Below are 10,628 nucleotides of genomic sequence, written 5' to 3'. Positions count from 1 at the left end.
AGACATGTGCTCATGCATGTAAAAAAATAAATTATAATGTACCTGCAGGAGCATGTGGCCAGTACAAGAATACTGGCCTCAAACAGGAATCTGCGCTTGGTCCCTGCTCCACAGCAGGAACAAACACTTGAAGACCCAGCAGGAAGTAGGAGAAGAGCAAGAATTAGGATGCAAGAAAACAAGAGTGATATGGAAGTCAGCCATTGGTAACTAATGACAAGTAGTGGGCGGGTTGCAAGCCTGTTTTTAAACGTATTTTTGTTGACAAAAGATTTAGTTGACAGCACATGCGTGCTGTTCAAGCAAAACATAAAAATTGCTATGATGTGGTCACCGCTGGACACTTTTTTTTTGCTTACTTTCAGCTCTGCTGCACATGGCAAAAAAAAAATAACGAAACCAGTAAGTCTTTCGTAGAAGGGACATTTGGCTTTGCCAATGCTTGTTTTCTACATGCTTTAGGCTCCCGAATCAAACACTACCTCCCTACCCCGCCCTTCCTTCTTCTCCGCCTTCCATTCCTCCTCCTTGTCAACATTTTGGCCACAGCGTGAAGCAGGCGAACTGAGGGTGACTGAGGTGAGGTTTGTGTTCAGAGAGGTTAGTCACCGCTCTGATATCAGACAAGGACTGACCTGTGAGCACAAAGTGCCTCACTGTTGCTAATTTTATGCACCGTCAGCAGCGAGGGGGCCAAATTTGATTCCCCTCCGCCAGAGAGTACCTGTCAGAGCAAACGTTTTTGTGCAGCCCCCCCATGAACCTCGTGCGGTCTGCATTTATAAGAATATACAGTATTAATTACTATGTATGACTCCATTAAATGTTTTTACTTGATGAAGCTCAGACGCCGGAAAGGCTGACATTGCCCTATCGGAATGCGAACTCGAACTTTCTGGCAGTGAGCTCTCAACTTGTTTTCTTTTATCAGCAGCTGACTTCAACCACGACAAAAACCCAGGAAGCAAATAAGACGGGGAGGCTTCTGCAGTCTGCGCCAAACCCGAGAGTTTTCTTCACGAAGAACAAACATTTCCCGTCACCAGCAGTGATCGGTTCACTGTTAACCCAGGCGGAGATTAGATCAGAGTCGCCGGAAAGAGGACTGGGCTAGGAGCAAGCGACCGTGAAGCGGTAAGGGGAAGATGCCCCACGTTTTTTTTCTAGACTACAGTGACAGCAGGTGCGCATGCTCACACTGCTCACTTCTTTCTAGTGGAGAAGTTACGACATCACGTGACGTCATGTCAGGTGATTGTTGTAGGGGAAGGGAAATTCTTTAAAGAGAGTCGTTTTCTCTCTGGATTTCCCTTCTTTTTTTGAAATTCAGGAGCAGCAACACTGTCGTGGTGTCACCAGGGCTTTAAGAGCAAGCTTTCTCAATATTCTATATAACAAACTGCTTATTTATCTTATGCAACTAACAACTATTGACAAAACCAATAGTCCTGACTTGTAAGTATGATGTTACTTGTTGTATCATGTATGTTGATGCAATGACAGAAACAGCAAAATACAACTCAGGCGGCACACTATGCTAAGCACATATTTTTTGCTTACCAGTTTTTAAGCCATGCCCTTATTGACAGTGGCCACGTCCCTTTGAGAGACCACCCTTCCCCCAGTTTGTTCATCCCACTTAAAGCCCTGACTAAGAATGAAGGCAGGGCGCCAAGACCCGATGTGGCCTCTTGATCTCGCCTCCCACTGGGTTTCTCCCCATCTCTGAGGCTGGAATGAGTGACCTTGTCTGAGGACAAAGGCGCTGCCGGGGCCTAACTGCCTGCTGAACATATATGAAATACATTTCAACTCTTTTAGAGAGTGCTGAGAGCTTGACGTGACTCAGGGCGCATGCGCAGACAGTTATCATGCTTGACACTATTTGAGTGACTCAGGGCGCATGCGCAGACAGTTATCATGCTTGACACTATTTGAGGAAAATGGGAACTAATTAAATATTATCGCTAACTTAGGGCCAGATCTATGAAATATTTTGCATTCATAAGTAGGATGAAAAGGTTGGTCCTTGTCATTTGGACACCACTTTACCGTTCCTGGACTTTGCTTTTACATATCATTGTTATCAGGTGTATTGGCCAGATTGGCTCAATTAAAACAAACCAATACTAAAGCTCCAAGATATATAAACGCAAAGTCTAGCAATGGAAAGGTGCTGGCCCCTGACATGGAGCCCTTTTTTCACCCTATTTACTATGTTCATTTTAAACGACTTAGCAAATACAGGCTCTCATTTCACAAGGTACAAAGGAGTGTAAGGTAACAAAATGAGCCTTACAGGGCAAAGTGAGTGCTTGTACTGAAACCTTCTTGTGAATCACTACTGAAATGTACAAAAAAATGCGACCCTAACGAAAAGTGTAATCAATTGAAAAACTTCCATTTGGCCAACCTAGGTGTAAAGAAAATGCAAGCTAGGAGGAGAGGCCCCTAATACTTTACTTATGGACTAAGTGGCTGGCCACAGTACAGGGGATTGCATTTCACTGTGATCAGACTCATTAGATGGGCGGTGGCAGAGGGGGAGGCGCTCAGTCCTGAGGAATATAGGGGATTAAGAAAAAGACCGATTTCCCAAGAATGGGCCCAAGTGCTAGAGCAGTACAAAGCGGAAACAAACGAAGATGCCACAGACGCCCCAGACCCATTGTTAAGCTAGATCAGAGGCGCAACTAGAGCCACATTTCGGGGGGGGGGCTAAGAAAAAATTGCGGGGGGCTGAACCTTTAATCAGTAGGCAGAGTGGAGCTGCAGGGGCTCTTAAAAGGGGTGAAACAACTGCAAGGCCTAATTAACATTCAAATGGTCTTTAAAAGACCTGTGAAACGTTCGGGTGTGTCTCTGTGTGTGCCCGGGATCTGTCTCATCCCGGGCTGCCACACACGACGGGGGGTGGGGGGGTTTGGGCTGAAGCCCGGTGAGTCCAATGGATGTTGCGCGCCTGACCTAGATGCAACTACTGGATCCCTGTTTGGTGGACGGGCGGGACAAGGAAGGTCCATGAAGCCCCCCCCCTCAACCCCACCCCACACTGGGTCACACTAGCAGAACATTATCGGGATTGACCCTCCGGAGCGTGTCCCGACTGGACTGATTGGAGTTCTGTGGCTAAGTTTATGTTTATGATTATGGGTTAGTAGGAAGGGTAGAGTTGTGGGTGGGGTATAGAGGGCGGGTGGTTGAGGCCGACATCGATGGTGTAGGGAGTACTGAGCAAGATTGGGTAGGCCAGATTATTTGTGAGCTCATAATAGTGTCACTGTCCACAGGTTCTTGCATCACAAAGCTGTTATCCACTCTGCAATGTCATGAGGAAACGTGGCAGAACCTGCTGTCGATCTACATGTATAAATGTAATCCAAAAATGGAAATGTATAATATAAGACAATGTGTATCTTACAACCCTAATAAAATTGTGTTAAAAAAAATTCACTGTGATCAGACTCCAGTCCCCATTTGCAAAGCGAAATAAGTTTATATCCCTTGCAACCCAAAAAGACTGTTTACAAAAATACCACCCTGCCCACCACATTAATGCTGAGAATTGATTTGTGGATGTTATGAATAGTTGCAAATGCTGGGAGTGAAGCCTGTGAGGAATGGCAGACTACGATCCCAGTAGTCGCATTTGCTGGTTCCTGTTCAGGGAGGGTGGTTTGTGCAGTGACGGCTCGCTGAGGGAGTGCTGCAGGGCGGTGGGCGGGGCGAGGGAGGGGCAGGGTGGGAGGGTTGTGGACTCCGACTTAAGGCGTAACGAAGTTAAGTAAGTAAATAAATAAATAAAACAATTTACGCCAATGTTGCGATGCAGCGCGCTCATTTTAAATTGTTTTGTTTATTTACTTACTTAACTCCATTCCGACATAACTCGGGGTCCACTACCCCGCCACCCTGTCCCTCTCCCGCCCCGCCTCCCCACTGCACTCCCTCGGCGAGCTGCCACTGGGTTTGTGTTTCTTGCAATCAGTCCCTTGCCTCTGCAAGGGCTTTCTTTCACTGTTCATCAAAGGGGGGACTTGTGACATTGCGGTGCAAAAAACTGTTCTGCGACTAGCCTCTTTTAACCCACTCCACTCCAGTCTACCCCAACCTACCCCACTCCAATCTACCCAACCCCACTCCATTTCATCACACTCCTATCTATCCCACCCCAATCTATCCCCAATTCACTCCTATCTACCCAACTACACTCCAATCTACCTCACTCCACTCCAATCTACCCCTGTCTACCCCAATCCAATCTACTCCACTGCACCCCTCTCCATCTACCCCACTCGACTCTACTACAATATAGGGGGTGACTGGTGACATTGCTGTACAAAAAACTGTTCTGCGACTAGCTTCTTTTGAGTGTACGGAGCACTATATATATATAGGACTCTGGGGCTTGTAGTTTCCTTCAACGCACGGGACGCTGCACAGGTGTGCTACATCTTGAAGGGGGCGGTGCGGACTCACTACAACGAGTTCTTATGAGGCGGTATTCACCAGCAGAGTGTATCTCATCTGTGGAGGCTTTGGGCGCTGACGACGGCCAATACCGGCTAGAAATGCATCCGCCACTTTGTTCATTAAAGAGCCTCCAAATTTTCCCCTGGGTCTCTGCTCTTCTTTGCTGGGAGGAGTTCTGTGGCAATCTATTATGCGTCAGCCAGAGACGAATTACAGGGATCCCTGCTTCGTTTGGGCTTGGACGTTACTGGCACGAACTGTGGCAGTTCTCTGCCATAAAAACTTATCTTCAAAGTTATTTGAATGGTCCAAAAGTCCTCCTTGGAGCCCGGGGAAACAAGGTGGTGGTGACGAGGTTATCCAAACCTCGTGCTGGGCTGCCTGGATTGTCAGTGTAGTCCCCGCCGCAAGTACCCCCTGGAATCCGAGGCTGAGGCAGTATGTGGGAGCTGAGGAGGACATTTGATGAACTGCAAAGCTGAAGAAATTAAACCGTCACATTTTGTTTTTTTTCTCGTTCTTTTTTGGGCACACTTTGAACTGAAACTCTGCTACAAGCACATGGGATTTTGTCATCGATCCCTCCCCCGAGCAACACCCCCTAGGACCTACCACACAGGACTCTGGGGCTTGTAGTTTCCTTCAACGCACGGGACGCTGCACAGGTGTGCTACATCTTGAAGGGGGCGGTGCGGACTCACTACAACGAGTTCTTATGAGGCGATATTCACCAGCAGAGTGTATCTCATCTGTGGAGGCTTTGGGCGCTGACGACGGCCAATACCGGCTAGAAATGCATCCGCCACTTTGTTCATTAAAGAGCCTCCAAATGTTCCCCTGGGTCTCTGCTCTTCTTTGCTGGGAGGAGTTCTGCGGCAATATATATATATATAGCGCATCATATTTCACTTGTGTCTTTTCTAAGATCTGTAAGTAACGTGTTATGTTATGAGAAATTGGATAGCACATTAATCACCTATAAGGCGTTAGGCTCCCACAGCGTTAGTTGATGAGCGTGGTCTCCAGCATCTTGCATAATTCAAGAAGCAAGGAGGATGATCTTGTGTTTTGGGAGGTGATTTCAGGTTTTGGGTGCAATTTTAGAAATTGAGTGACCTCCTATTCTGCTTTTGTGAATGCAGGGGTGTGAGCGAGTGATCGTGATGTTGAGCATAGGTGCCCGGCAGGCTGCTGAAAGTGTATTCAGCTTTTCAGGTATGCTGGTCCAACGTTGTGCAGTGCTTTGAATGTGTACATGAGGAGTTGAATTGTCTGGGTTTGTTAATGGGAGCCAGTGGATCTCCGTGATCTGTGGTGAGATGTGGGTGCAATATGGGAGGTTGAGGATGAGTCTTTGATCAGGTTCTGGAAGGTCTGGAGTCCATGTAGGAGATGTTTGGAGATTAAAATATAAAAACATAAAAAGTACCAGGACAGTGAGATGGCCAACATGGGTGATAAGAGCGTCCCGTTTCCAACAGAGAATGTTGAGGGTCAGGGGGGAGGGTGGGCAGGCACTGCTTTTAGAGGTTTCACGTAGACCACAGCCACTCTCTCTAGCTTGGACGTTTCAACCAAGATATAGGTGGTTCAGACTGTGGACAATGGCTAATGTGTTGCAGGGGGCACCGTGCAGAGAACGTGTCCCCTTTTTTATGAATAACATAAAATGACTATTTATGCCCAGAAACATTCAAGCTATAACCGCAGCACACACATCATGTTTTATGTGCATACTCCAGTTCCATGAGGCAGATAGCTCCCTTCCTACAATTTTTAGGTCGAAATCTACCAAACAGCACAACTGTCTGGTTTGCTAACAAATTCTGGTGGCTATTCTGAAGGCTTCCCTGGTAATGCATTCCGCCCATTGCTCACTATTGGTTTTGTGCTTTGTTACTCACATTTGCTTGCTTTCTATTTAATGGCTTTATATGTTTTAGGCTGTCCAGATCGAGGGGGCTTTGTTTTACTTTTCTCTTTCTTACTTCAAAGTGAAAGATTTTATGTGACAATCTTGCTGTGAAATTAAAGTTTTTTTGTAGCACATGATCCAGCTGGCTCTCCAACAACCCTCAATACTCTTTTAATTTAACCCAGGAGCAATTTATTCTTACTCATCGGTGGGACCCATAGCACCACGAGTAACACACACACACATACACCATTTCTCCTGAATCAGTCACAATGAAGGCGAGCTGCTGGTTAGCGGGGTACCTAAGTTTTATACTTTATACATTTATATACATTTTTTATAGTTCTCAATTTATGCTAACCTGTTACCTGGAAAACTCTGCATCAAGGTACTCCACTATTCTGTCAATGGATCATCTAGTAGAAGTTAGTTGATGGAGAATACGAGCAGCTTACTCATAGTAATCCTATAAATTTAGCAATTTTATTCTGTCATGACATTGCATAAAATTAAAACGGGACTCGAGTTTTAAATTTTAAATTGATTTTATCTACTTCATTTAAGTAAAGAACTTTTAAAGATTTTATTTAGACAAGCAAAATGTAAGCAATTTATTTAGTACATGTTAAAGAAAAATGAAATTTAGAAAAGAATATATTACCAAGCTGTTATATGGAAAGAACAGAGTCGCACAAGTTCCCAATCTGTCTCTCTATTCTCCTCAATGCCTCTCTTCCAAAATAAAAACTCTACATTGGATCATTCTTCTTTGCTCCATCAAAAGGTAAAGTCCAAAAATGTCAAAGTCTCCAGCACCATAAATTGTTCAAATCAACAGCATGTCGTGGTGCAAAATAAAATCCGCGGAGCAAGCCTATTTCACCTATCTGAATAAGCTCTTTTATACCTTTTTTCTCTAACTATCTAACTCAAATTGAAACTTTTATGGTCCACAGTTCATTCTGATTGGTCCATTAGAGGGGTGGTGATGATCACCTCATTCAATTCCTTGCCGAAACTAGTTTTTCATTTAGCAAAGCCATCTTCAAAATATTCCTATGACATTCATCTCCGATTGATGCTTGTCATTCTCCTTTTGTTACACAACTTAATATTATTTTCTCAGTCACTGTTCTGTTCACATGGTTTTAGATGCAGGCATCCTTTGGTACACTTCCGTGCCCTAGTCCAAGCTGACCTTGACATCACTCGCTTCGAGTACAGGCCATTCGATTTTCTCTGCTTTCACCAGCGCGCATGTGTTGAGGCCTTTTCTTTCAAACTGATGTCAACTCTCCTGTCACCATCCATTTTCAACAAACAGGCCACGTAAGCTTCAATGAGAACTAATACGAAAACAAACAGAACATTTGATTTGGAAATATAGCCCTTCTGTTTACCTATCACCATTCTAATATTCCCAGTTAGTTGTTGCCTAGCATTAAGCAATATAGATAGCATTCTTTTACTTACAAAGTGCTTTTTCTTTTTCTTGCCACAGCATATAATTACACCATTAAAAGCATGAACACACATGTTTATTTGCTTAAAAGTATATTATTATAGCACTATATTAGTATAACTCGTAAACAATTATTAGTATGTCAGTTTTGCAAATAGCTATTAGTTTCCCACCTGTAATGTAAAATGTCTGAGTGCCTTTTATTGATTACTTTTCACACTGGTATTTACGTTAAAGTTATGAGAGCTTGACTTTACAAGGGGTACACAAACATTTTTGTCTCTCCCCTGCTCCATCAACTCCCCACTTTGGTGATTTTATCACCACACAAATCATCCCACCTACATTTCTTCAAGAAAATGTTTCAGGCTCTTCAGTTTTAGACTTTAGTATTTTTCATAATTTGACCTCTTGAATTCTCATACATTTTCTCCTTTAACTCTTCAAACTCGATTTTACATTTTTCTATAGTTAATTTTATTTTTCTTTCAGCTCTTTTTTCTTTTAATGCAAACACATCCTAATCTTATCATTAATGCTATCATTATTATTATTGTTACTGGTATTAATATTTTTCCAATCAATTAACTCCCTATATCTGTAAACAAATTCTTTACATTAGAAAAACTCTTACCAAGTTTCTTTAGAACACCATCAACCTCAAGTGGGATAATATCTGTATGCAATTCAGTAATATTTCTTATATATCTCTGTATATTTTGACTTCTATCAGGAATATAAGTACAACAATGTTGCACTTTCAATATTCCACAGACTCCTCCTTCTTTTGCGCAAGTCTATTTTGCATTATCATAGCTCTCATAGCAACCATTTCAGTATTTACCATTGAAAATTCTGCAGCTGTACTTGTCGATAAACGATCTACTTTCGTTGACAATCTTTGAATTTTGTTTGCATTAAATAATATACCCACTGCTGGTATTAGTGCACCAAAAATATCACCTACTATTTCCATAAAACTTTCCCTTCTCATACGTGTTAATGGTTTACCTATTTCATGAATTCCATTAGTACCTCTATCTACATGGAAAATTTTGGGAAAGACCAAACCTACATAACATGTCCCATACCAATGGTCTGGCAATCTATAATAAGCTTTGTTGCCACATATACAATCCAATCCAGGAAAAACTGGATAATTTCCCCCTTTAAATCCCCATCGCCCAATAATTCTGTAAGTGTCTTTGCAATCACTTGCTCCCACAAAATAGTTATCACTCACCATGTTATCTCTTCGAATACAACATTTTCCCTGTTGGGGAAGATCAAGTCCTAATGCAACATTAGTATCACTCTTTACAAAATTTTCTTAATCAAAATTCCATGAGGAGTAAAGCTATCCTGGCTGAAGACGGCTGATAGCCAGAAACCGGTCCTAGGATGCTTGATTCCGGTCCAGGAAAGACATGGCTTGGCAGTTCGGGCTGGACTGTTCCTATGAGGCACAGGGTCAAGGCTGATTTGCATACGGCCATGTCTGAACTGGGGTGGTGTGGAGTGTAAAAAACAATGGATTTAGGCCCAGATCTCTGTACTGGGGTGAATGTATGACAGTGTTCTGCATTCTGTCCATAAGCTGTTGTTTTGCATTTGTCACCCCGAGTGGGATGGGTATGCTCAGACGTGATCCCATGCTCTCCACACGCCTGGAGTCAACCTATCCTGGCTGAAGACGGCTTATAGCCAGAAACCCGTCCTAGGATGCTTGATTTCGGTCCAGGAAAGACCTGGCTTGGCAGTTCGGGCTGGACTGTTCCCATGAGACACAGGATCAAGGCTGATTTGCATATGGCCATGTCTGAACTGGGGTGGTGTGGAGTGCAAAAAAACTTTGGATTTAGGCCCAGATCTCTGTACTAGGGTGAATGTATGACATTGTTTTGCATTCTGTCCATCAACTGTTGTTTTGCATTTGTCACCCCGAGTGGGATGGGTATGCTCAGACGTGAGTCCCATGCTCTCCACACCACTGGAGTCAAGCTATCCTGGCTGAAGACGGCTGATAGCCAGAAACCGGTCCTAGGATGCTTGATTCCGGTCCAGGAAAGACATGGCTTGGCAGTTCGGGCTGGACTGTTCCCATGAGGCACAGGGTCAAGGCTGATTTGCATATGGCCATGTCTGAACTGGGGTGGTGCGGAGTGTAAAAAAAACAATGGATTTAGGCCCAGATCTCTGTACTGGGGTGAATGTATGACATTGTTTTGCATTCTGTCCATAAACTGTGGGTTTGTATTTGTCACCCCGAGTGGGATGGGTATGCTCAGACGTGATCCCATGCTCTCCACACAACTGGAGTCAAGCTATCCTGGCTGAAGACGGCTTATAGCCCGAAACCGGTCCTAGGATGCTTGATTCCGGTCCAGGAAAGACATGGCTTGGCAGTTCGGGCTGGACTGTTCCCATGAGGCACAGGGTCAAGGCTGATTTGCATATGGCCATGTCTGAACTGGTGTGGTGTGGAGTGCAAAAAAACGATGGATTTAGGCCCAGATCTCTGTACTGGGGTGAATGTATGACATTGTTCTGCATTCTGTCCATCAACTGTTGTTTTGCATTTTTTTTTTTAGCATTTGCACCGTCTTTACAATGTCTCTTTTTCCTCTTTCCACACAAAAATATATGTCCTTTTTAAATCTGTTATTTTAGTTTCTCCTTTTATTCCATTTACTTGCCTGAAAGTAGCGGAGAGCAATTGAGCAGAACCCTGCAAGAGTCCCTTGCCGACCGTAAGAGCGCAGGAGCGCTGACGGACAC

At 43.9% G+C, this 10,628-nt stretch overlaps 1 protein-coding gene across 1 annotated transcript in view; it reads left to right on the top strand.

Moving 5' to 3' along the window:
- Window positions 1-994: 994 nt before the first annotated feature.
- LOC147749100 (retinol dehydrogenase 7-like) overlaps window positions 995-10,628 on the top strand; it is a 294,855-nt gene continuing 285,221 nt past the window's right edge. Inside the window, exon 1 of the mRNA XM_086966186.1 lies at window positions 995-1,134. The gene's annotated coding sequence lies outside the window, so the exon portion shown is untranslated. The remainder of the gene's footprint in view (window positions 1,135-10,628) is intronic.

Source organism: Lissotriton vulgaris, chromosome 1_1 (assembly GCF_964263255.1).
Source record: "Lissotriton vulgaris chromosome 1_1, aLisVul1.2, whole genome shotgun sequence".
NCBI classification, from domain to species: domain Eukaryota; kingdom Metazoa; phylum Chordata; class Amphibia; order Caudata; family Salamandridae; genus Lissotriton; species Lissotriton vulgaris.
This window is presented reverse-complemented; position numbering and strand designations above follow the sequence as displayed.